The sequence below is a fragment of the Chiroxiphia lanceolata genome, chromosome 3 (genome assembly GCF_009829145.1).
Source record: "Chiroxiphia lanceolata isolate bChiLan1 chromosome 3, bChiLan1.pri, whole genome shotgun sequence".
NCBI classification, from domain to species: domain Eukaryota; kingdom Metazoa; phylum Chordata; class Aves; order Passeriformes; family Pipridae; genus Chiroxiphia; species Chiroxiphia lanceolata.
In genome coordinates this window covers 96650942-96678589 of record NC_045639.1, presented here as the reverse complement: position 1 = coordinate 96678589, position 27648 = coordinate 96650942, and the positions used below count along the sequence as shown (strand labels likewise).

At 40.0% G+C, this 27648-nt stretch overlaps 1 long non-coding RNA gene across 1 annotated transcript; it reads left to right on the top strand.

Moving 5' to 3' along the window:
• On the top strand, window positions 1-27469 carry LOC116785232. Its single transcript, XR_004356437.1, has 3 exons — window positions 1-90; window positions 13337-13466; window positions 27199-27469. It is a non-coding gene; the product is annotated as an uncharacterized LOC116785232 (long non-coding RNA).
• Window positions 27470-27648: the final 179 nt, after the last annotated feature.

Below are 27648 nucleotides of genomic sequence, written 5' to 3'. Positions count from 1 at the left end.
TCACGCAATTCAAAGCCTGAGGACTTTCCACTACTTTTCAAGTGACAGATCAGGCTGCAGAGCCAGAGCACAGAAGACATGCCTCAGAGGGTAAGTGATTCAGCAGGGCATGTGGGTCAGCGACTGAGTACTTTGATGAGGTGTGAAAAACTAGAGAGAACTAGTTCCCCCATGAAGCCCACATTTCAGCAGGATTGCTTCACCAAGCATCAGATGCTTACATACAGTTCAGAAACGTGGCTTAGGCAAACCGTGTGCAATCAGGAATTAATTTCCACATAGGCAGATGTTTTCAATGAAAAGCAATATTAGGCAAAGTCTGAAAAGTATGCCTATTCTGCTGTTATAGCATAAGATCAGGAAATCAAATATGAAGAGAAGATAAAAAGGTAAAAAACTGGTTGACAGTTGGGAAAAGTGTCTTGGAAGAAGTGGGAACAGGAAAAAGGAATGAGTGCCAAGACCAGGCAGAAGTACTACTGCTAACAGTTTTTAACATGGCATATTCTATCTTGAACTTTGATGGAAGAATGGTGACACTTGTGATAGATACCCATATAGTGTTGGTCATACTTGTAATGGACCATTCATTGTCCACTTCTTAGAGCATTCAGTTTGGAAAGCCTCTCCCATGTCCTCAGAGAGTTCTTAGTCACAGAGCATCATGCATACGCTCTGGACTGGGCAGTGAACCAGATGCAAATCTGCGTCCTGTTGCTCAGCCAGTCCCAGAACCCAGCATGACTCTATTTGTGGAGTGTGACCTTTTGCATCTTACAGTTCAGCAGCCTTCCACTTTTTCTCCAGCAGGTGCTCATCCAGTGCACACACACAGATCTACATGAAATGACTGAGTTGATCCCACAAATGGAAGCCTCCAGAATTTCAGATGCGATTTCCATGTATTAGTCATGGTTGCTGGCACAAACACTGTAAAGCTCCTGGGTTATCAGGTTCGTCTGCTCCTGTAGCTAAAGCTACTCAAGCAGATGGCTTTGTCTCGCCCTTTCTCAGCCTTGCAAGTTCCTCTTATACGGAAACAGTTTGTGAAACAAGCACCTGGGACATGGGGACACTGCCAGAACAGCCTTGCTGGGGGTGCTTTTCAGGAAAAGGTTTCATCCTGCTCACAAAATTATGCAAGATCGTTTTACGCAGCTGTTCTGGATTCTTGAACCAAGAACTGATGCAGGGAATGAGGAATGTAGAGGAATCCATCCTGCATCTGCCGTGCTTCCCTATCTGTGACCGGTTCCTATAAGGCATGCCACATCATCCATTCCTCGGCTTTGCCAGCAGAGATCCAACTGTCTTCAGCCATTGAGGACTATGCAGTTCAGAGACAAGAATCAGAGGAGAGGTGTTCTGGTGGACCTCAGGCTTACAAAGAGAAAAAACTGCAAGGAGCATGAAGATTAAGGGACAGTTGACTGCAGAAACCATGGGCTGGTGGAGTTCAGTATTCTGAGAGGAGGGAGCAAGGCAGAAAGCAGGATCACAACCCTGGTCTCCAAGAGAGCAGAGTCTGGGCTGTTCAGAGAGATATTTAGAAGATTTGTATGGGATACAGTCCTGGAAGGACTTTAAAGTTTTATTTTTAAAGGTCGTCTTTTCTGAGCTCAAGGATGGTCCATCCTCATAAACAGGTATAAAAGCGAAGATGGCTGCAGGACTGCCACTACTTTCTAAACTCAAACATAAAAAGGAAGCAAACAGGAGGTGGAAGCTAGGACAGGTAACCCAGGGGAAATACAGGTACACTGCCTGAACGTGCAGGGATGAGCTTAGGAAAGACAGAGCCCAAGTAGAGTTAAATCTGGTGTGGAACATGCTGGGCAACAAGTTCTTCGACAGGTATATCAGCAACAAAAGGAAGACTGGGAAAAATAAGTGCCTGCTGCTGGATGGGGCAGGGGACCTCGTGACAAAGGACAAGGTAGTCAATGGGCTGAGAGACTGAATGCCTTCTTCAGTTTGATCTTCACTGGTCTTGTCCTTCATCAATTCCAGGGCCCTGAGACCAGTGGAAAAGACTGGAACAAAAAAGACTGCCTTGCTGGAGGAGGAGGATCATGTAGGAAACCTGTGAACTCATTGGGTGAACACAAATTGGATGCACAGATCAGTACTGAGAGAGCTGACCAATGTCACTGGAAGGCTATTTCTCATTATCTTTCAAAAGTCATGGCAATTGGCTAAGGTTCATGAGGACTGGTAGAGAGCAAGTGTCACTGTCTTCGAGGAGGGTGAGAAAGAGGATATGGGGAACTTCAGCCCAGGCAGTCTCATCTCAATCACAGGGAAGGTGATGGAGCATATAATCCTGAAGAACCTTTCTAAACACAAGAAGGACCAGAAAGTAGCTGGGAGTAGTCAGCAAGGATTTGCAAAGGGGGAAAAAATGCTTGACCTGGTAGCGTTCTACAATGAAACTGGGGAACAGTGGATGTTTATCTTGACTTTAGCAGGGCTTTTCACACTGCGTCTCATAACATCATTAATGACCTAGGTGTTGGGATAGAGGGAAGGCTCAGCAAGACTGCAGATGATATAAGGTTGGAATGAGTGGTTGATACACCAGAGAGTCATGTGGACATTCCAAGAGACATGACCAGACCAGGCTGAAGAAAGGGGCTGGCAGGAATCTCATGCAGTTCACTGAGGGAAAGTACAAAATCTTTTGCTTGGGCAGGAAAAGCCCCATGCACCAATAGCCTCTGGGAGCCAACCAGCTGAGAAGCAGATCTGCAGAGAAGGACAGTAGGGGACCCTGGTGGACAATAAGCTGAGAATGACCAAAGAGTAACTGTAGCAAAGAAGGTCAAGAAGCTCCTGAGCTGCATCAAAAGTGGCCAGCAGGTCAAAGGATGTGACCCTGCCCTTTGCTCCACTTAAAATTGTGCATAAACAACCAACTTAGGTGAAAGAATTGGGGGGGTCAGACTGAAGACCTCCAAAACTCATCTTTTCTGTCATTCTAGAAAAACAGAACGAGTAAGAAAGCACACTTTTTAGTCTGTCCACATGGAGTGGAAGAAATCGGCATTCCAGTTTGCATGGCAGCATCTGTCCTATCAGCTCATCCATTGATTTTAACATAAAGCTCAGGAGAACATGCTTGGCCTATAGTTTTCAGTGAAATGATGCAGTCACAACTCTCTCAGGCCTTTTCACTACTATAATGGAAATGACACCACTGAAGTGTATGTGACTATAAAATAACTAATTGTGTGCTGCTTTGCACAGAGAAAAAGAAAGCAGTATTTTCAGAACTAACATCACTGGAAAACTGTGATGATAAGTTTGAAAATACTTCTGGAAAGAAATATGATTGAAGAGAATGCCAAAGCATGGCTAAAAATGCTTAATTAGATATGTTCTGTCCCATTTTGTAGTATTTATTACCTTTGTCATCCAGTGTATTAATATAGACTCTGAAGGTCAGACTTTAAAGTCTTGCTTTAGGTTCTTTCATTGCTCAAAATGGCCTGGCCTTGATACCCCCTGCCAAATTCCTTCCTTCAGAGGGTCTATCAGGCACTTATGAAATTTATATTTGGGCTGTGATTTCTCTTTTCTAAAGCTGGGGGAGATATGAAACTCATCCTATTTTAATTAGTACTTTAAATAGCTTATTATCATATCTAAAATATATGAATGAGATTTTTGGAGCTGGCACATCTTCTCAGAGGGTAGTATATTCAGATGCTTTACATAACATGGTTACAATGCAAGAGGATGCCTGTCATGTCCATGCATTTCAAGGACATTTTTGTTTCTTCGCTAAATATGGAGGGCATCAACAAAAGAGGCCGAGGCTTGGACTCAGGCTAAGACAAACCTTCACTGCCTTCCTCTGCAGTCACTGGGGGAGGAGTAGCAGTGTTTCCTCAAGCCTCTCTGTAAGACATAGCACAAGTCCCAGCCACCTCATTGCAAAAGTACCTTCTCCTTGCCAGTGAAGAAACCCTGAAGGAAACAGGCCTGATAGCCTTGTCATGTTCTGCCTGCATACATACACGTGGTTTTCCTCCACTACTTTTGGTCTTTTCATGGTGTTTGGTCTTTCTTACCTTCCTGCTTTGGATAGAGAAGTAACAATCAGTGCCAGCCTCTACTGAGGATCAGATTGCTTTTCAAAGTCCTTGTAAAAACCACCAGACAGTAAGCAAGCCACATCAACCATGATGCCTTCCCACCATACCCTGTGATATCCTTTGGGGCAGCTTGTCCCAGCACTCTTATTTTTACCCATGTTGGATTCCCAGCTATGCTGCCAAAAAGGGTTGAAAATGAACAGGGAGAGTTTTGGTGCAGACAAGCTTCCACAGCTTGGCTCCTGCTTGCTCATTTGAGTAAAGAAACAGTGTGTGACCCCCTAATGATCTTAGTATATTCTGCAAAGAACAAGTATTTTTTACTCACTTTTATTTATCTCATGTTTAGTTACTGGGTGGCAACCTCCAGTATGAAATGTTGCTGTATGCTGCATACAGAGGAGAGTAAATAATCTGCTCAGCACGGTCCCCTGCAGCCCTCTGACAAAAGGAAATGTGAGCAGAGGTGCACCTTGACCAGCTGGAGTTTTTAATTGTGTTTGCAGAAGCTCAGGTTGCAGCTTGTGTAAGAGCTTTTCTTGTGTAGTAGTTAGATCAAGCATCAGTGACTGCTGTTCACTGGTGCATGTGGAATTAAAGACAGTGACAGGTTAAAAAAAAATAACAAAACAACAGAAAGAGAAAACACATGGGGCAGAGCAAGGAACAAGAGCTGGTTGATGGTATCACTCAGCTACAAACAGCAGAGCAGGGGAGAGAAGAGAGAGCTGCTCATCCCAGTTAATCCAGCCTGATGCAGTTTCAAAGGGCCTTTGCTTTCCTTTTAACTCCAGTTCCCAGAACAGTGAAACAAGGAAGAAAAACAAATAGAAGGGACTTGGAAGTGGGTAAGGCAAATGAAATACAGTTACGGCAGAGTGAGCAAGGAGAGGAAACTGCAAAACATGTTCTCATGCAAAACTGGTGGTTAGGTTTCCACCTCAAGCAGTTTCTTCCAAAACAAGTTTAGTAGCATTCATATTAGGAGTGGTATCATCTTCAGTTTTCTCCACACTTACTTGTATTAGAATACACAAAACTTGGCAACAACTAATATTTCAAACCTGAATCCAGCCAAGCACCTAAACACAGCCTTAAACTGAGGCACAAGGTTAGTCCCACCAAAGTCAACAAGCTATTGATTCAATTAAATTTTAACAGGTACTTGAATACTTTGCTAGGCTGAGATCTCCCAGATGCTTTTACTTGCTGATTTCCCAAAGTGCTGAACAAATGATACACCCAATCCTCCTCCTAGGCAAAGTCTGCCTGCCAGCTGTGCTCTGGCTTGGGAGGCTCCATGCACACACATCCATTGGCACACATCGTTGCTGCAGCGGGTTCTCACGCGGGACTACCTGTGTGGGACACTGCCCTCTCAGCTCCTGTTCAGCCTAACTGAGGTGAGCCAGGGCAGGCCTGAAGGGCCCAAATACAGACTGGGCCTTGCTAAGCCAGCTTGCTTTGACTGATGAAGGTCAAAGAGACTGTGCTGAGCCGAAATGTTTATGAGGGCGGTAACATCTGTCTTGGCAATGATGCTGGAGATGGCAGCCTCTCCATCCCATGCACCTGAGCCCCAGGGAGAGGCACATTAGCTGCCAGAATGGTAAAACACTAATTTTTTTTTCCATCTAATAATCAAGGGAATAAAATACAGACCATTCTTTTCCTTGGGGAGAGAATACATTTACTTGACTTCATATTCACTTCATATCACAAATTGTCAATGACTCCTAAGAGAGAGTTGGTGCAAGTGCCTCTTCTTCAGGTTTAAATGCAGGGCAGTGTCTCCGTCATCAGAAGACTCTGCTTCAGAGTTGAGCCATGAAGTAGATAGTCCGAGATATTTAATGCTCACCTGTACTTGAAAAAACGAACAATTTCCAATCACAGAAAGATTATTGTAGGACTGTATAAAAAGTGTAAGTTCCATTCATTCACAAGGCTGCCTGTATAAAATGAAGAAGGCTGTACAATTCCCTTAAGCCATACATGTCCTAGGCTTCAAAGCATGTGCAGGAAACACACCTACATAAATACATGGATTTCTGAAGCCTCAGATTAAAAATGCAATACAAGGCTTATTGACTTAATGTATTATGCTCAGTCTAGTAATTCTGTACTATGCTACGCAATTAAAAATGTCAAGTTGCTAGGGGAAACTTAAACAATCCATCTCAAAGAAATACCCACACCATGACTCAACATTGGCTTTGGGCATAGCCAAAGTAGGGAAGAAGATTGCTGAAAGGCAAATCTGCCATAGGTTGGCAGTGTATATGCCACAGCTTTGAAAATTCCTTAAATATGTGCTGAATTCTAGATGCTTTAGTTAGGGCAAATAAAATAAATCTTAGAGTAGAAACCCTAATTGCTTGTCTCCAGTGACTGCACATGGAGCCGGGGCCTGGCAGTCTGGACAAATTTCTCACCCCACCACGGCACTCAGGCACCATGAGTTGCACTGCCTACCCATGTCTTGTAGTGGATGGAGTGAGGATGGAGTAAGCTGGTTTTTGTAACTTTTTCAAGAAAGCGATCAAACTGAAAAAATTCCTCAATGCATTGTTATTTACTATACAACTGTTCAGAAAATCTAGATTATTTCTATCTTTGGCTATTAAACTTGATTAATATGGCCAAACAGATGCAAATGTAGCAATGAAGTGCTTTAAAAGTACTGTTCTCCTTTTCTCTGTTATTTTCCGAATTACTTTCTTCCTTTCTGACTGCATTACATTAGATTGTATTTCAAAGACCACTAATCAGACTAAGTGCTTGGGGCTTGTTTGGGGAGCTGCAGTTTAGTAGAAGCACGCAGTGCACAGCCCCATTTGAGATGAGGTGGGGTGCTCCAGGTGTAAGCTCCCCTACAACTTCTCAATGGAAGAAATACAGGCACTTTTTGAAATGCTGATTGCTGTGCACTTGCACAAGGATTTCTAGAAGGGAAAAAAGCAATCCTGGAACTGCTATTCATCTTTCTCTGTTAATTTTCAAATCAGACATTACAGGGATTAAGAACGGGATTGAAGAAAGCGCAATGGGAGTAAGGATCTACCTTCGCCCATCAAGCCCGTGATCTCTAACCTCACTGTAGCTGACTGCTGCTGAGCAGCTGCTGAGCATTCATTCACAATGTCTCCAGTTTCCTGCACCAGCAGGTGCCAGTCCAAGATCAAAAGAAATCAAAGCAAGAACAGTTTTTCTGCATTTACTGTGAACATGGAGAGGTATCAGTGTTGTAAAGAAACATGAGTAAAGACAGCTTTTTCCCCTTTTTTCCTGTGACTCCAGGTATTTAAGAGAAATACACACAGAAAGAAGAATAACTTTCAGCCAGACTCAGCCCTTTGCTTTCAGAAACAAATGCAACAAGGGGTTGCTTGATGTTTTCCTATCCAAGGCACTGTCAAGACCTGTTTGGACTGTTTTGTCCTATTGAAATAGCTGTGTGCTCTGCAGAGCAAAATAATATTAATCTTCAGCACTACCAGAGTGCTTAACATTTTACCAGGGCTTCACTGATATAAACTGAACTGCAGTCATAACACTGATATGTGAAGCAGAGAGCTGACAGCAAGGTAAGATAGCAAGCACTGTTTTCCCCCTCCTACAGGTTGATCACATCCTCACTCAGAAATGACAGTGTCAAAACAAGTATCCATGGTCATAAATCCAGACAGCAGTCTGAATGTAGTGTACTGATGCTTTTTTTTAAAAAAATGTCCCTTAGGAAAAACAGCAGAAATATCACTTTCTGTGGGTAAAATGACCTTGAAAAACAGAAGCCTGGTAGGTGCAGAGGAATATGCAGAGGAACAAATCAGCCACAAATGAAACAGAATTAAAAGGCAGGGAGGACAATAAGGGTAGATTTATACTGAAAGGTTTGGTCCTCCAAAGATACATGGACACAGTGACCTCTGTGCATTGGGGCTGGGCTCTGCAAAGCATCATGCAGCTCCTCTGGGGCCTTACCTGACAGCCCAACTGCTCAGATGCAGGTTAGACAAACTGTACCCATTCTGACAAAGAGCGAGTCATCCGGTGAGGGTAAATACCCCTCTGGAGGGTGTTATTTTGCAAAAACATCATAAAATACGTTCTTCATCCCTCTCTTAATCAATTCACACCCATAGAATAAGCAGAGTTCACAACAGTAATATTTGTTAGTTAAGTACATTGGAAAAATGTCTCCGTATTAAAGCTACAAAGTTAAATCTGTAAAGCTGTCTCAGGTGAGATGTTTCTGTTTTCATGACACAATCCATAGTAGTAATGCTGATGAATAATCTGTTAGAAGATATAAAAATAGAGTCTAAATTTTGTGAATTATTACTGATTACAATGGCTATTTGATCATGGTCTTAAAATTGAATATTTATTAAAAACTTCTTATTTTCTTTACTTTAAGGGTATAAAATTTTTAAAGCTTTGCTATAAGACCATTTGACTAAGATATCTCCAGTAGCTCTGAGGAAAGCACTGGATGCAGAACAAGGCGGATGTTAACAGTATTGGAGCACAGAGTTAAAATTGTTCTCCCAGTTTCTATAATACTGAATTCTGCTGCAAGAACAGTGTAGCTTTTTGTTGCCAAGCATAAGACAAGGCATTCTGTTCAGTAAACAGGCTGCCTATCAAACACAAAAAACAGAAGGATAACATCTGCATTTTGCTAGGATCAGGACTTAATCTGACACCACTAAGAATGTCTAACTAAGCCTTTTTTAATTTGTTTGTTTGCAGTGCAAATGGAATATTCTTGTGTCAACTCAATTAAGCTCTCTATAAGTAAATGCAGGATTGAACAAGCAGTCATCAGGATCTGGTAGACTTTAAACCCTGTGCCAGGCTCCTCATGAAAGTAATCCCCACTTCCTTAAGAGTTTCCAGACTGTTTTCTCTCATAGCAGGGCTGGACTGATAGGAAGTGAACAAGCTACAGATTTTTATCTAAATTACTGAGCTGCCACACCAGCATGCAAGGGAACAGCCTTTGCTAAAATCAAACAATCACGACAATTAATTTGATCGATTTTCCTCCTTGGGAAAAAAAAAAAAGCTGTTACCAAACCTCTTTCCCTAAGTCACAAGGCTGCACTCTATAAATAAGGCCATCATCTAGTCAATGGGTTTGCCTTTCCTGTTGAGATATTACTATGTTGCTGCTGTGAAAGCATGGGAAAACAGGTAATTTTTTACTTAAGTTTACTCTTTGCTAGTTAAGACCCTCTCATGTAAGGCCACTTCACTTGACTTGCTGAAGCATGCAATTGCCCCCTGGTAAGTTTTGTAAAAGAAATAGTGTTATCTGATAACATGAGCTATATCATAACATTTAATGGTATGCTTAATAAGTTTATCTTCAAGTAATTATATTAAAATCTCAGCTCATTAAAATAACAAATTTGTCAGACATCACTGCTGAGGAGGAAGGCTCGAAAATGAGTACCCAAAAACTCACAAACCATGAAATAAATAAAAATAATTTAAACTAGCTTGTGCTTTAAAAAAAAACAAAACAAAACAAACAAACAAACAAACAAACAAACAAAACCCAATAAAACATGAGACCCAAATTTCCATAATAATTTCCTATTTTTATGTCTATGTTCTTTTATTTTTAAAGAAACTTCTCAAAAGACATTGGGGCTATGCCTAAAAATATTAAGCTCTTTTTTCTGTTTATTGCAAACTGGTAAGTGTATCACACGCTTTTTACACTTGCATTGCTACTGTTTGTAAAGTGGTGAGATGTTGTACTTTGGACAAATATACCACAAAATGTTTACAGTTTCATTTTCTTTTACATTCTTATACTTAAAAAATCAGTTCCATTTCTAGATTTATTTAGACTTTATTCTGAAAACATTCATGGGCACTTTCATTTCTGCCCAAATTCCTTTATTATCCCGCAAAGGTCTTTTGAAATTTAAGACTATTTCCACTTTTGAGAAAGATTTATTCTTGCTATGCATGGGTACTTTGTTTCTGTGGACACAGGAGTGTCTTTCTAAAGCTGCATCTTTTTACAGGGAAGCTGGATGAGGGGAGAACGACTATAGGAAGAGGCAGTAGGGACACACCTGGGCTGAGTACAGTTTTTTTGGCAGCTGTTTGCTCCTGATCCCTTTTGCCAGTTCATCTGATAGAGATTCTGCCTTCAGTTTCAAGTCTTTTATCAACACAGAGAAGTATGACTGCAGAAATTACCTACCTCTTACCTGAAATGATAGCAAACCTTTTCCTTTGTGCTACATTTTTCTCCAGTCCTTACCTGACTTGGTTGTGCAAATTTTAACATGTTTTCCCTTTGTTTCTCCAGTCCTCTCCTGCAGCACTTTTCACACATTTAACGTCACCCAGCAGTAGCTGTCATCACACTTCAACAGGCCCATTATGAGACTTGATTTACTGTGTCCAAACTGGCTTGTCTGTGACTCACGTTATAGCCTTAGGAACTCTCGTTTTCTGGTACCTGGGATGCACAGGAAATGAGGAGGAAATGTTTCAGTCGGTATTAAACTGCTGCTTAGTAACTTAGCAGGTTATTTGCACCTAACAAGTCTGAGATATGTATTGACAGCTGTCTTCTAAAACTGATACCTTGAGAAAAATACTTCTCTGGGCTGTTTTGAGAACTACCTATATTTAGAAGAACTCTAAAGGTGAAAACAGTTACTAAATTCATTCTGTATGGGCATTGTACCAAGGAGTTTTGTTTTCTTACAGCCACGCCACTTCCAACAGCAGGTGACAACAGAAGAACATGGGGGATCAAAAGCCATATCTCCAGGCTGAAAATAAGACTAATGAAAAGTGTCATATGATTGTCTGGGGAGGACCTTTCACACTCTCATAAAATCCTGTAAAATTTGAACATAAATAACATGACATAAACATCACTGACCTGAGACAGAAAGACATACTACTGATGCTAATCTGTTTGAAGGACTTTCTGTTCTTTTGATCATTTTTCTTTTGGTCTTACTAAAGACAGTTATTCTAGGCAGGTCTCAATTACCTTTAATCGGTGTCTTAGGTGACGTTAGAGGCAATCTTCTAAGAAGTACCTGGAGAATTTAAGAGACAAGTCAGATTTAATAATAAGTCATAGTATGTTTGCAGATCAGTGAAGTATCTGTGCTGAAAACCTGCTGTGGTTTGTAGTGGAAATTCAAGCAAAAATGCTGTTATCTCCTGCTCAGCTGTGCATATGTTGTCCCTGCAGCAGGCCAATATATCTGCTGAGCTCTTTGAAAGCAAGGGATTTGCCATCCTGAAAATGACAGACTGTCCAAGTAAATTTGTTCAAACAATTATCAGGACCAGCTTGAAAAAACATGAAAAAAAAAGGTCTCTTCAACAGAATTTCTTCCTCTTAAGATCTGCAGGCAGCCTCTCACGGTATCCCTTTGGACACCTCCTCTCTCCTCCATAGATTCTTTCCAAGAGGTTTTCTTTTGCTACACTCACTTCTCCAACTCAGAACTGTCACCTGGGCAAAACAGGAGGATTTCCTGCTTTTGTTCAGGACTTCTGGCTTGCCTAGCATCCAGAAAACATGGAGGTGCTCACTGGGGAGGAAGGTTACTCTTCAGCAGCTATTCCAAATTGGAAGTGCGTGGGGGTTGATTTTAGTACGTGGATTTCATAGATGATCTATGTTTCTGCTGTATGCTTGACATGCTCAGGATGTCTGACTTCCTATGCAGAATCAGTGCACACACAGCAGGTTTGATATTCCCAGATATATTAATCCCATTATGTCATCACGGCTAGACTTCGCAAATGAAGATTTGGGAAGGGCTCTACCCACATTTGTCACAAGTGCGTTGGTGGCTAAAAAGGCCAATATGAGATAGACATGTCTGATTGCAAAAGGCACAGCAGAAAGACTCCTTAGGTGGTATATTCTGCAAGACACGATTCTTTCTGCGTTGTCTTTTCTCCTCAAGAGCAATCCTGCGTGTGTTCTCAAAAGCATCAGCAGCGTTATAGGTGGTGTGTCTCCAGCCCTCCCAATTGGAGGCCAGAGTAGACCAGTTATGTTGATCAATATGGCCATTATGTACATACTGCGCTGAAGACTGCAAAGGTATTTCTGCCATCTATCCTAGTGGGACCTGAAGTGACCATCCCAAGGGTCAGTGCCTAAAACTTAATTAAATTTTCACTGCTTTTCTAACAAGCCATATGAAACCAGAAGCCAAACTCTCAACAGAACTCAAATTCAAGCCTCAATGAGTCATCTAACTCTTTCTTCCAGTGGGTATTTTTTTATAGCAAGTAACTAGTAGGGCAATAAGTGTGGTTTCTTCCCTGTCATACACCCACCTCCACTGCACAGTTTCTTTCATGTTGCCATACTGGAATAAAAGTGAGGGGAGCTCTTTTATTTTCAAGAATAGTCCTCCAGGATATAAAATAGTTTTTCTTGCTTGTATTATCAAAAATTACACAGTTCACAAAAGTCAGCAATGGCATTTTTTCCAGCAGGTTGCCAATTGTTTCTAATTTTTAAGGCATTTAAAACTATTTCAAACTACAGAACCTATTTCAAATTTTTACTCTCAAACCCTGTCACTCTTATAGATTTTAGGGGGAAATACCTGACAGTCTCAGCATTAAAAACTGATGTTGCCACATACCACTTTATTCGTATTGTGCCCTTGCAAAGGATATTCTAACCAAGGACTAGAATATCAAGAACTGACTATCCTGACTGCATCCTCTTCACACCCTCCCTTCAGATGCTTATACACATTGATAAGATCGTCTCTCAGTCTTTTCTTCTTGAGGTTGAATAGGCCCAGCTCCCTCAGTCTTTTGTCATAACAGAGATACTCCAGTCCACTAATCATGTTTGTTGCCCTCCTCTGGACTTGCTCCAGGAGCTCCATGTCTCTATTGTACTGGGAAGCCCAGAACAGGTCACAGCACTCCAGATGTGGCCTCACTAGGGCTAAGTAGAGGGGCAGGATCACCTCCCTTGACCTGTTGGCAACGCTCTTCCTAATGCACCCTAGGATACCTTTGTCCTTCTTGGCCACGGAGGCACACTGCTGGCTCATGGGCAGCTTTTTGTCCACCAGGACCCTCAGGTCCTTCTCCACAGAGCTGCTCTCCTGCAGGTCAGCCCCCAGCCTGTACTGGTGTATGAAGTTATTCTTCCCCAGGTGCAGAACCCTGCATTTGCTTTTGTTGATTTCCTCATCCTCATTTCACAGAGACAAGGCTAAAGCTGCCCTGACACTGTGGCACCCCTCCTGCTCTGCAGTCCAGCGTAACCAACCCAGGTGTCCAGGCTGGCCAAAATGCCAGTGAGAGAGGAGCATCACAGGGATGCACAGGAACCAGGTGGGTACCACATTTGATCTATCCCTGCCAGAAGGCATATTCCCATCCTGGCCCCACAGTCCCTCCATGTGGGCAACTCGACAAATTAAAAAAGAGGATTTATGCTGATACTCTACCCACATACCTTCACGAGGTGGTCTGACACATGATCTTCAGCTAGTAAAACAAACCTGGTTAACCACAGTGAGGCCTCTGCAAAAACAAGCAGCAGACAAATGCCCTGGATTCTGGAGAGATTATTAAATCTCATGCCCTGTAAGCTCTTATTATAATCACTTTTGATATACACTGTGAAACATTCACCTGGCTTTGATCCCTACCTCTGTCTGCTGTTTGTGGTTGAAGAAAAAGTGACTGTTATTCTGGACCAAAAAAAAGCTTTGTTCCAGACCAGATGTCTCATTAACTGCTTATGTCATCCCTGCAGGTGCTATCACAGAGTCAAGAAACAGCAAGTTTTGGTGCAATTTTCAAATAACAGTGAGATGTCAAGATATTACTTAGCTAAAATAATAAACAGTTTATCTGCTTCAGTCATAGCAAGTTTTGAGTTTGGGGTTGTTTTTCTCCAAACAGTGAGTTATATTGTGCTTTCTCTTCCATCACTATAACTAAGAATAACTCCACTGACTTCAGAAGAAGGTTTCACATCTGTGCTTTAAAGAGTGAAATTTTAAACTAGCACATGGATATGTTGCATATTTGAGGGACTTGCCTGGTTTAATGCTTTAATTCTTCAGGACTGTCTTTAGATTTTCCTATCTCTGATGCATTGAAAGCAAATCCATGTTTCAGTGAGTAATTTATGAATCTCATTTTTTTGGGGAAAGATTTTTACTTTGGGTTTCCACATGAACATTATATCACCTAGATGTAAACACAGAAAGTGTCCTTCCATATTTAATCAAACTGCTACATCACATAACACACCAACTGATTTCTCCTTTTCACCCATCACAAAAGAACTGTAACATCTTCCTTCTTGCTTTTATAACACCTATTTTGGATATCTGTTGATCTTTTTTGCAGTGACAGCTCACTGTCATTTAAAATATGGGTTCTCCTTAAATGTCACTTTTGAGTGATCCATTTGAGTTTCCACTCAAATGGGTTACATTTAGATTTTAAGATATGAAAATAGATTGTCCCAGTGGCTCCTAATCACATACTTGTATGTAAACCTTTGTTTCATCTTAAGCCGTGTGACTGTTATAAAAGGATTATAAGAAGATTATGGTCCAGATCTACAAAGTACCTAAAGAAGAACCTACATAGAACCAGGATTTTCATCACCAGAGAGACATATCCCCAAAACTGCCTTATCCCACAAGGACTAGGAAAATTTTTGATGTGCCATTTAGTTATACTTTAACATGTGCAAAGCACTGAATCTGTCTTGGAAGGAAATCACTCACTGTTCCTCATCCATGGGTGGCCAAATCCACCAGCCAAGCTTCCCACTGACAGATGGAAACTCTGCACACTGCATCACTACCGCATCTAATACATTTTGCTTGTGGACTTGGGGATATCTTGGGGCAATTTCAGCCAAAAGTCCAGAGACGACATCATCAACCCTGCAGAAATCAACACCAGAGCTAGACCCACCAATGAGTGAGGAGAAAGACAACTGGGCTGCCACTCTGCATTCTACAAAACTTTGCTTATGGATATGACCATAGCATAAATGGCAGTGCCCTTTTATAACTGTGTTGCTGGCCCCAGTGTTAAATGGAAATTCATATCTATTTTTAAAAGGTTGTATATTCAGAAGAACCAGAACAAAAAAAAAGAATCAGGCAGAGATCTCCAAACCCTGTCACCTCCAAAACTGTAAAATGTCAGAATTTATTATTATCCTCTCTGAAGGGTTCTCCTCTTGACACAGAAGAGCAAATTGTTAGTAATGGGTAATGAATTCTGGTCACAAACAGCTTTTATGGCTTTTGCTTTGCTTTGTAATCTGTTTCCACAATACATAAGTGGAAGAAGCAGATAAACCACTTTTTTTAGAAACCATAAATATAAGTAATTTGTCTTCTTTCCTTAAGCATTTAGAAACCAACCTGCCTCTCATTTTGCTTCTGTGAGTGCTTCTGTTAAAATTTTTTTTGAGCTCTCTTCGCTTTATCTTTAGTTACCAGTTTCAGGGAGCGCATGGTGTTTGAAATGTTAAACCAAGACAAATTCCCTGTGTAATGTCCAGTGCACAAATTCACAAATTAAAAATATGTCCACAGTCCAAGCTTAGGAAGAGGATTTTTTTCTTTCTTTTGAAATGTTTAGGGAATATTTTGCTTCATACATTAAAATAAGCAAAAATGTTGAAGTTTGAGTACAAATATACAATTTATACAGTATACAATGTATATTGTATATTTTACATTTGTATATATTTAGAATGAGCAAATATGCAATTTACAAGGAGTTCACTTTTCTGAAATATGTATGTGGAACTGGGGTGTGCTCTCAGCTGACATGGAGCAGGTTCTACTTCCTCTGTTTCTCTTCTGTGGAAAATAAGGACATGTTCAGCCAAGCAGATCTGTCAATACACTTTAAGTTTTGACCTAAACCTCATGAAAGAGCGTCTATATAGAACAGTGAAGAGTACACATAAGCAGGCTGCCCCTTAGCTACATTCCAGAGAATGACAATAATACAACCATTAGAGACACTGAGGATGAAAATATTAGAAGTCTAAAATCCACAGGTGGCTTGCATTCTACTTGCTAGTCCATATCACATTTTTGCAGGTATCTTCACTTGTGCTAGTAAGATAAATTTCAGACCATCACTTTCATTTTCTTATATAGTAACTATATAAGATTAAGCCATATACTGAAGTCTGCGGAATTAACACACCTGAATAAGTAACTTCATGTGCACTTGCTGGATTATCTAATTGAGTGTCTGTCTATTTTTAATATAGGTCAAGATTTTTATTTGAAAATCCTGTTTTTGAAATCATTGGGAAATTTTCTGCAGACAGACACAGTTTCAGAAATAATTACCTTAATGGCCTTAAGATGAAGGAGGAAAGGTTTAGATTTGATATTAGGAAGAAATTATTTATGGTAAGAGTGAACAGGCATTGGAACAGGATGCCCAGAGAGGCTGTGGACTCCCCATCCTTGGAGGTGTTCAAGGTTGGATGGGGTTCTGTGCAACCTCATCTAGTGGAATGTGTCACTGCCAATAGCAGGGGCGTTGGAACTGCGTGATCTTTAAGGTGTCTTCCAACTCAGGCCATTCTGTGATTCTGTGAGTCTATGACTACTATCTAGAACAACATAGCAAAATATTTGAGTTACCTTTAAGTACTGTAAAGGAAACTTTTTATTCTCCAGCATGGATTAACATAGTATATAGTTCAAGAAATAAATACATTCAGTTCCAGGGCTTCTAGTCATTCCCCATAATGAAGATGGTCTGCACAGTCCATCAATCAAGCTATTTCTTATTTCCAGAATTCCTTTTACAGTGCTACTTGCTCAAGAATTGATGAAAGACTCCTTACAAAGGATAACAGACTTATAGCTTGGAGACAGGATGTTTGCTTGCCATTTTCTTCAGACATTTAGGTCTTTATTTTTCCTGTTCTTCAGCTAAAAATGCCAAGACACAGGATGGATGGGCAAGAATGAAATTTGATGCAGCAATGTGAGGAGTGTTTCGCAGAAAGCAAAACACCCTATCAATAATCCAGTATACTCATCTCTTCCAGAAGAAAAACTAATTCACTCATATTTTAATTAGCAATCCTAAATCAGCATTATATATCCCAAATCATTGTACATTAAGATGGACATTATGTATAATTACTCAGAATTCAAGCTGTGGGTCACATTTATCCTTTACACATTAATATACATTTATAATCAAAGGGAGATCAAGGGAATCAGTACAGATTAGAACTTACTAGGACACATCTTCAGGTATTATATTTACTTGTACAACAGTTATATGACTTGCCATGTGTAATTAACTACAGGGTTAGTGCTTCAAAACTGGAGCTGTAGTCATATATGCTTCAGAAATTCACAGAGCTATGTGTGTAAGTGGCTAACAGGTGCAACTGCCGTGACACCAGCAGGTGGTTCCCATTCTGAACCTGACACAATCCTGATCTTCACTGACTGGTAACTACCCAAATACGTCATCCAGACAAAAGATGAAATCCTAGCAGTACTGTGTCAAATGCCAAAACTGACATCAGGACAGCCAGTATTTTGTTTGGAACATTGTGTTTACATCCTTAAATGAGAACGTATTTAATTTTCTTTTTTGAGATATCTTTTGCAGCACAAAGGTTGTGTTAACACGTAATGCCCAATCCACAGTAACCTTCCTGTGGTTACTTCTTCCAGTAAATACCTTTGAGGCAAAGGCAAAAGTTGAAAACAAACCTTTGTTTGTGATGACTGTACAACTAGAACAAGAATCAACAGAACACAGGGAATTCAAGGTAGGGAAATGCTGGAAGAAAACCAGACAAATAATAATGTACCTGACTGGTCGAATATGGTCTATTCCACTGAAAGCCAACCTAGTTTTCTCATTAAATCACTCAGTTAGGTAGAAAATATTGTCTCTCCCTATGAACAACCTTGACATCCTCATAGCCTCCAAGGCTACTACTAGAGACTGGTAATACACATATATTGGCCTATTACTCAAAGGTTTACTTGGAGAAGATAGGAGAGTGAATCAAAGAAGGGAAACATAAAACTTTTCACATAATACCTTCATCATGTATATTTTAAAGGGGTCCATTCACAAGTTATTAATTGTTTGGGACATTTGGGACATTAAAATTAAACTACAGATTGTCAAACTCTCTTGAATTTTCAGTATATACACAGTATGATATTTTTAGGCACTTTGAGTTAAAGTCTCTATACTATATGTTTCTAACTAGCTGTTACACCCCACCACATAAAAACAGCCATCAGCAACTTGTCAGAAAGCATTTTTTCTTGCCACATGACACATATCTAGTTAAGCCTATTGTTTCATTTCTGCAGTGTGTAAACAGATTTATAAATAAAATTAATATGGAATGTGATATTTCAACTTCATTTATATATTTAGTATATTTAGAATCATAGAATGCTTTGTGTTGGAAGGAAATGTAAAGATCATGTAGTTCCAAGTCCCCTACCATGGGCAGGGACACCTTTCACTAGACCAGGTCTCTCAGAACTCCACAGGTGCTGATATCTTTTCTTCCCACTATCTGCTCTTACCTTTTCCTTCTCTTCCTTTCTTTTCCTTATGTATTTTCTTCATTATATTTTATACTTCTAGTGGAAAGAACCAAAATGGCCACATGCTTCCTTTCTGCTGCAATTAAATTGTTTCAAAATAAATCTGCCTCATGCATACACTGGTGATTCAGTGTCATTTCACTCTAATTCACCCCAAGAGATTTATTAACAGGAACCTCAGTTACCCTGCCTCAGAGGCGGGTTGTAACATCATGGCACTGTTTTGTTGTATGTAGCCTAAATTACTAAAAGTGCTTATATGCTTGGAAGAGAAACAATTTATACTGTACTCTTTACATTGACACAATTCCACCAATGCTTGAATAGAATTTATTTCACCTGGTTTTTCCTATCTAATTGGTCATCTATCTCTTCTAGTCACCAGAAAGAGAAAACCTTGCTGTAAGATGATAAATGCTCATCTTTCGCCTACACTAGACAAGAGAAGAACACAATTCTCTGCAGACCCTTATTATTCCTTGCTGATTTTAAGGGATACCTGCTCTTCCACTGTGTATATTTCTTTGCACTGACATCAAAGGGAGCTTAAACAATGAGTTGAGATGGGAATGGCTGCAGCATGTGAAGTTTCATCTTTCCATATGAGCCCTGTCCTCTGTGCCTCACACCGGAGCTGTGAGTCAGCTTCCTAATTTGTACACAGTGTAAAGTCAAGCTGTAGGGTTTTGTCTTTTCAGCCTCATTTTTCTGCTGATATTCTTGATTATCAAAAGGATTCATGAACAGGCTTTAGCTAAGTTTAGACTCCTTGAAAGCAGTTCATTAGCTGTGCTCATCCCTTCCTCTGAATTCCCGAAGGATGAAGAAAATCTCTCTGCTAAATTTCAAAGGCATTAAAGATAATCCAGTCAGCCTAAAAGCCATTTTTGTTTCCAAAGAATTAAACAATTCCTTATCACTTTTGTTGCTATGTAATGTATGGAAAGCTGCAGACTGACTCTGATTGCAAAGATGTCTCAGGGCTTACCTGGCATACGTTACCCGTGGTACACAAACCATGGCCTGCTACTCTTTAAAAGGGTGCAGACTTTCTGCAGAGCCTTTGGAAGAAAGAGCATCAACCAGTTCAGGCTCAGAACATGCTTAGTGTTGTCTGACCCCTGCTCTCAGCCATATACCCTTATGACCAATGACCTGTCCAAGCCAGCTCCCACCACTTCTTCAGGGCTGTGGGATGGCCACATAATCTTATCAAATCTAGAGTTCATCTTCTTAGATGAAAATTACCCACTGTGGTAGCAAATCCCTGCACTTCTGACTACCCACCTGCATGTGCTGATACTGCTTTGTAGTCCCATCCTGTGCTGGAGCCATTTCAAAAAGGTCATGATGTCCATTTGCTTAGTGAAGATTGCTGTCATATCTTTTCTGGCACAAAACAAGCATTTGGAGCATACTCCAATTATGAAGCAGAAATCAGTCTTTAGAAAATTCCACTGCTAATATTTCTGTATGCCTAATTTAAGTTGCAGCACCCATATATAGCCAGTAAAATGAAATGGCCTGATTTTCAGAGATGCTCAGCTCTTCCACATAAGTGCCTTTGCAAGACAGATGATTTACAAGGCTGTGCTGTTAAGCTTGTTAGCTGCTGGCTCTGAAGTTTCAAAGGCTGATCTAAACTGACAGAAATAGGAGTTTTGCAGAGGGACCATCTTTTAGGAGAAATATGAGTACACACTGAATCTATAGAGAGAGAGATTGTTACCTGGCCCTGACTATTAGCCAAGGTGTGCAGTCTTATAGATTGTTTCCACCAGAAAGAATTGACAAAGAGATTGATTAAATAATTTGACAAAGAAGTCACATATTCTTTATATGCAATCTCATTTATTCACAACAGCAATGACAGAAATGCAAGGACTCGTGTTTCCTTCACGACACTAATTTACCACAGAAACTAATGGAACCTGCAGTCTTTGCAGTAGCCCATCCAGTAAAACATCATCTCCCTGCAGCTGGAGACAAGGAACTGCTCTTCTCCCTCCATTGAGACTATCTGCTTTGGAGCTCCAAATCTGGAATCGAACAGTGGAATGAAGTTTCTTTCTCCTTAGCACCAAACCCCTTGTTTTGCTTGCCCAAAAGCCTGAAGTCTCTCTTTTCTTTTTTTTTTTTTTAATATCATGCTGCGTACACCTTCTTGTCTTTTCTCTTTTCTTGCTAGTTTCCCTGCTTCTTTCTCACACAATCAAATATGCCCGAGCATGTACCTATTTTCTGGAGGACAATTGCTGCTGCTGTTATCTCTCAAAATATAGTTACTTGTTAGCTGAGATGAGCAGTAGGTGTTCTAGCCTCACTTGTATGTCCATAGAAATTATAAGAAGGGATCTCACAGGCTTCACTGTGCCCTGGATGAAGACCTCTAACCATATTCTTCCTTTGTGTGAGATGTCCTCCCTCCCACAGATTTCTAGAAAAAATTCTAAATATTCACAAATAGATGCAAAATTGATTCAGGACCCAAAGTCGGTGGAAAGAAAAAATTGCAATGAAGAAAGAAATGGGGAAAAAAAATCATTCCAATGTCCCAGTTTGTATCCACTCTCTAAATCAGAGGGAAAGGTGGCAAAAGTTGTGAATTGAGTGGGGCATTTATTTCTTCTTAATGACTTGGTGCAGAGGCTGATGTTCATTTTTTCATAAGGAAAATGCAGCAAAATCACAAATGGATGAGTAACTATTCAGCACTGTACTTGCACGCTCTTCAAAATTTTAATTATTCCAGTGAGTAGAGAAAATATAATTTATTCTTCTCATGAGAGAAAAAATGAGCAAAAGACAGATAGTAAGGTCTGTTCTTTTAATTCATTAATCTAGCAATCTATATTCCACATTTTTGCACATCAGATTTATCCTGCATAGTAAATGTAGCCTGGCAAGACTTCACTTGAGTATATGTGATTTTTACTTATCTCTTTTCAGAAATTCTTGACCGCCACACGTTTTTTGCAAACATCAAAGCAGAGATCATTGCAGCTGTCTTTTTTCTTTTGCCAGGTTGGAACTGAAATATCCCATAGGTACGTGCTGTGAAATAAAGATGCTGATTTGACAGATTTTAAGATCCTATGGTCATTGGAAATCGGGGAGCTCACACAGAATCTGTATTGCAGATCTCTCCCAAATCTCAGGTTTGGGTATACAATAATTGCAAATTCATAGTCATTCCCTATTAATTTGATCTTTTTTATGGGTTTTTTTCTCCTTCAAGCCCCTTTACAAACTATGCTATCAATCAATTACTAATGTTACCAGTCTTGCTACACTTCTGTATTTTCTAGTAATGCAAAAGTAATTGGTAAATGCATCCCTTAAGGGTACATATCAAATAGATCTTTCATACAACTTCTTTAGGCAGCTTTCATTTTACAAAAACAAAGTTACTTTTTAAAACCCCCAAAATTATTGCAGAGTTATTAAAACAGATTGATTCCATTACCTTCCACACTGAGAGAGTCCAGGACATTGTGATTTCTGGGCCTATTTTCAGAAGCAGGCAAAGACAAGAATTTTATATTTCAACCAGAGCACAAATCTAATGGTCTTCTCATTTCTTGAGCCCTCCATGCCTGATGTGAATTTGGAGTCTTGTCATCATGCAGGATGTGAGTAATTACATGTTTAGTGCATCTAACATATCATGGAAATTGTTTATAAGCTACATGGTCAAGCTATAGTACATTAAGTAAAAGAAACAAATTGCAAAATTCAAGATTCATGCATTGACTTGTAGATAAAGGTTCCTTCTGACATAACAACTTTGCACTAGGAAATGTATTGATTTTCCTAATTGATCCTACCAATCTTTCCTATATGAAACTTTGTATTACTTTTCTTTATAATCAGTTATACACAGAAGTGTTAATGCTATTAGAGTATTTTATCTCCTGGTTCACATTCAACTTCTTGCTCTATGTTCTAATCGTATGCATGTAAGTTAAAAGGCTTAAATGGACTGACTTTTTTTTCAGACAATACAGCTAATAGGCCAGGGCTGACATAAGTATATAAGGAATAATTCATACTGTAGCATACCTTCGTTATTCTGCTTAAATAATTCATTAGTTTTCAGTCAGGAAGGGAGCTTCTTGCCCATGAAAAAGATATAATGCAACACTGGGATTGCATAGTTTACCCTATGCAACACTGGGATTCCACAGTAGCAGAATCTCCCTGTAGGAAGAACTGGATAAAAAACCAGGGTAGTTTAGATTTAAAAGATTAAACAAGGACAGGAAGGAGGAGAGAAAAGTTTAAACAATTAAAAAAGGAAACCATAGGAACTAGAGGAAGGCAGGTACCTGAGGTGATGGTCAAAATAAGTGTCAGTGTATACATTTTTCCAAATAATGATTTCAAGTTGCCAGCACATTTCAAAACTTGAAGAGAAGATGGATCTCTTAAAGGTCTTCCTATCTTTTCTATCACTTTGTCTGTTATTTCTCTCTTTTCATTGACATTCTCTTTCTTTCCCCATCATACTCAGCTTGAAGCATAGGTCCCATTTCAAATTCTGCTCGTCAAATACAGAAAATGTGCAAATATGTGTTTTATTAGTCCCATATGTATGAGCATAGCTGCCTGATTTGAGTGTGATTTCTTTGTGGAACAAACTATACCAGCATAAATCCATACAAGGAAGAACTATCATTAGGGATGTTGATATAAATGGTTTTAAATAAACATTCCAGTCTTTAGGAGGACAGAATTGCTGTAAAGAAATAATACTACTGTTTTGTTTGAGAAAATCATGGCTAAGATTTGGGAAGGGCTCTACCCACATTTGTTACAAGCACACTGGTGGCTAGAAAGGTCAATACGAGATAGACACATCCAGTTGCAAAAGGCACAGCAGAAAGACTCCTTAGGTGGTATATTCTGCAAGACATGATTCTTTCTGCATTGTCTTTTCTCCTCCAGAGTGATCCTGCGTGTGTTCTCAAAAGAAGCAGCAGCATTATAGGTGGTGTGTCTCCAGACCTCCCAATTGGAGGCCAGAGTAGACCAGTTATGTTGATCAATATGGCCAAGGCTGAGATGTTGTTTCAGGGAGTCCTTGTATCTTCTCTGTGGGGCTCCTCTCTTGAGGCAGCCAGTGGCAAGTTCACCATAAAGCAAGATCTTAGGGAGGCGGTGGTCCTTCATCCTTGAGACGTGCCCTGCCCAACACAGCTGTGTTCTCAGTAACATGGCCTCTATACTTGTGATTGCTGCTGTTCTAGAACAGATGTATTGGTCACATAATCTGACCAGCGGCTGTTTAGGATTGTACGGAGGCAGCGCTGATGGAAGCGTTCTAGGAGATGCAGGTGGTGGCGGTAGATGACCCATGATTCGGACCAATATAAAAGAGTAGACAACACTATGGCTCTGTAAACACTGATCTTGGTACTTTTCTTCAGGTGTTTATTTTGCCAGACTCTTTTATGGAGTTTTCCAAAAGCACTATATGCCTTTGCTAACCTGTTGTCTATCTCTCCATCCAAGGAGATGAGGCTACCTAGGTAATTAAACTGCTGGACTGATTTGAGCTCTGATTGGCCAATGGTGATGGAAGACTTCCTGAGGTGCAGGTTGATAGAGAACTTCTGTCTTCTTTTAGCTGACTTCCAGCCCAAAGAGCTCAGCAGCATCTGCAAAGCAGGATGTTAAACACTGCAGAGCTACTTCTTTGTGGGCGACAAGGGAGGTGTCATCAGCATAAAGTAGCTCCTGGACAAGATGATTTAAGGTCTTGGTGTGGGCCTTCAGTCGCCTTGGGTTGAATAGGTTTCCATCAGTACAATATCACCTGGCCGCCGGGGACGGGGGCCTGCCTCCGTCCACTGTTTGAGGAAAACTATTCATTTAAATGGTATTTCTTACATGAGTAAGCTTCTGAGTTGAGCAATCTGTTGTGCAAAATGCACCCTCTTCCTCTTCACTAAAAAGAGAACACTGACTTTGAGTCACAGGGTCATCATATTCACAATACAAAACACTAATGTTACAAAGAAGAACCAAGTTTCAAAATAAAAAGCATCTTATTATAGGTACCATCAGCATTTAACTTACAGGGTTTCTTTCCTGTTTAGATTAGGTAACTGTATCTGTTGTTTGATTTGTCAGAGAAGATCATTCTAACAGGGATGTAAAAGCTTCCTACCATTGGTTCACATAACATTTGTGCTTCTCATTTGCAAACCCTGGGATCATTATTTATAGGCAGAGGAACTTTGGATTATCACACAAGAGAGAGTTCTCCATCTGTTCATAATTTATTCTAGTCCTGCTGCTAGTTTTGGCAGTTCAACCATTAGACACAGTAAGACAATAAAAGCTCACAGCATGATGCCTATCTGTAGATTGCTCTGTTTTTGAAATCTAGGCAGCAATATTCTTTTGTTAAGTGGAGACAAAATTCCGTGTGCCATGCAAACGTGTTTTTAGATCAGCTATGTACATTATCTGCTGTTGAAACAAATATAAGCCATATTTAACCAATGACAGAATCTGACATTTTATCTCAAAATAGTTTATGCACACTCAGCTTCAGAACCATGTTTGGATTTGAGATAATAACCGAAACAAAATCCACTTTTAAATTATTGTGTATAATAATCCTTACATATTTTATCATTTTATCCTTGCAGTCATAGTTACACTCCCAGGTCCAAATGAAAATTAGCTATGTCAACCTACATGCTAACTAAAGCTGACAGAGTTACAGTCAGTAATCAGTCAATTATCAGTCAGCCAGTCGTGTTTGTGTAGAGGCAAACCTGCACTATTGTCCTGTTGATCAGTCTGCTTTTTCAGTTCCTTTTCTGACAAAGAATTTATAGGGAAATTTTGACCGGTAGTTCGACAAACTCTAGAAAAACCAGGGAATTCTTATTTTACACCTCTAAAAAAGAACATGCCATGGTTCTGGTCTTGGTCCTGGACAATTTTTCAATGGATGGTGTGTAGTGTGTAGGCAGCTTTCCCAGTTCCCTGGTTGTGATATAACCCCCTTGTTTCCCTTTTTGCAAAAGTTAGATGACTTCTGGCACTGTCCAGCCTGACAGGTACAAGAAGATGCTCAAATGTCTGATTCATCCCAGTGAACTGAGGGATGGCGAGGGATGCACAACCCTATTACAAGCACTGGGAACATAAGACCTTGCAGTTGGATGCTGTCCATTACAATTGAAAGCTACAGAGCCTTTTGGATGCCAAATGCAGAAATGCAACTTCTCTTATTTTTCACACACACTTTAAAATGCTTTAGAAATGCAGAATGCACAAGGAGGCTTACAAAATGCAATAAAGTTTAGCACACAATCTTTCTCAGGGGAAATAGCTAATGTTTATGTTGGGACTTCAACTAAGCAAGGCTAACCCCACTGTGATGAACTTAAATGGCAGTGAGAAAAATTTAGGCTAGGCATTAGGACAATTTTTTTAATGGCAGGAATAGCAAAGCTCTGCAGGGATTGCCAAGGACATTGTTGAGTATCCATCCCCAGAAATCTTTGAAAAAGAGAAAAACTGGATTTATAGGTGAACCTGTCTTGGGGTAGTCAGCTGAACTACATGAAAACTTGAGGTCAACTCCAACTTTGTTTTTGTATGTTACCCTGTTCCATAACTTACTATGAAAAATATCAGCAGAACAAGCCCCCTCAGCCTCATGGAAGTGTGTGCTTTGGATCTGACACACTTTTCCTGACAGTGCTGTGTGCAGTGTCAGGAAACCCACTGCAGCAGTGGTTGAGATGACTCAAGCAGGCTTTGCAGCCATTGCAGCCATTGCAGGAGTTACAAACCATGTCAGTCAGGGTGCATTGCCCCTACTGGTGAATAATCACCCTGATAAGCATGAGGTGCAAGCCACAGGGACAGACAAAATTAGTTTAAAACAGAATAATGATGTGAGACTCTCCCTTTTTTCAGTATCCAAAGGGAACAAAAGGTTGCCAAGAGATTTTTTAAGAAAGTCACTGGCATGATGGTATCAAACACACTCTTATTCTGCACTTTCTTTACAGTTAGAATGCAAGACAGCTCTAGACTCTGGCTTTTTCTATCAGTTTCTTGCAGGCTTCCATCCGATGTGGATTAAAAAATTGAAGAGGAACAGCAGGGTGGGAAACATCTATTAGGGCTGAAGAGCGGCAATGACATTTTTCAGAGAAAGTGTGAGAAATGCTACACAGGATGCCAGTAATGAGCAGAAAGCCTGCACTATCCTGTAAGTTCTTCAAAGCAGTGTCCAGAAAGTGCTTATTGGGTAACTTTTCTGATACAATTAAATATAATCATGATGATAGAAAGGAAGTCTTTAATTTTAGCACCATTAGATAAAGTGCAGGTGACAAGTGGTCACTGTCATGTAGAGAATATTTAGTCTTCTTTACAAATTGAAACACTATGTATAATTCCTACTGATGGTGTATTTATACCCTGAACAGATGGATTTCCTTGTCATCCTGACTGGTCATCTCAGCAAGAAGGTCAAGATTTGAAAGAACCCAGAAGAATTAAACAGCAGGACAGATGAGTATCACTGGGGGAGGTTTGTAATTTCCCTTCAAAGTATAATTATGGGCTGAAAAGAAGAAAGGAAATATTGCTTGGTCCTGTTACTGCTGCAAAAGGAGACAGATAAGAAGAAATATTAGGAAATTTACATTGCCAAGACAAACACTTTAAGAAACCCTATTATGCAGGGCCAAAGACTTATATTTTAAAACCAGAGATGTTCTCTAATAATATGATATCTAACATCTAAACGTTAAACAAAGTCTGGGAATTTTCTGTTTCTTTGTCAAGGTAGGATTTCTGATTTGTCCAGTGATTCATCACAATATAAAGGATTGGATAGTCAAAGGAGGATTGGAGTTACATTTCATGAAAACTGA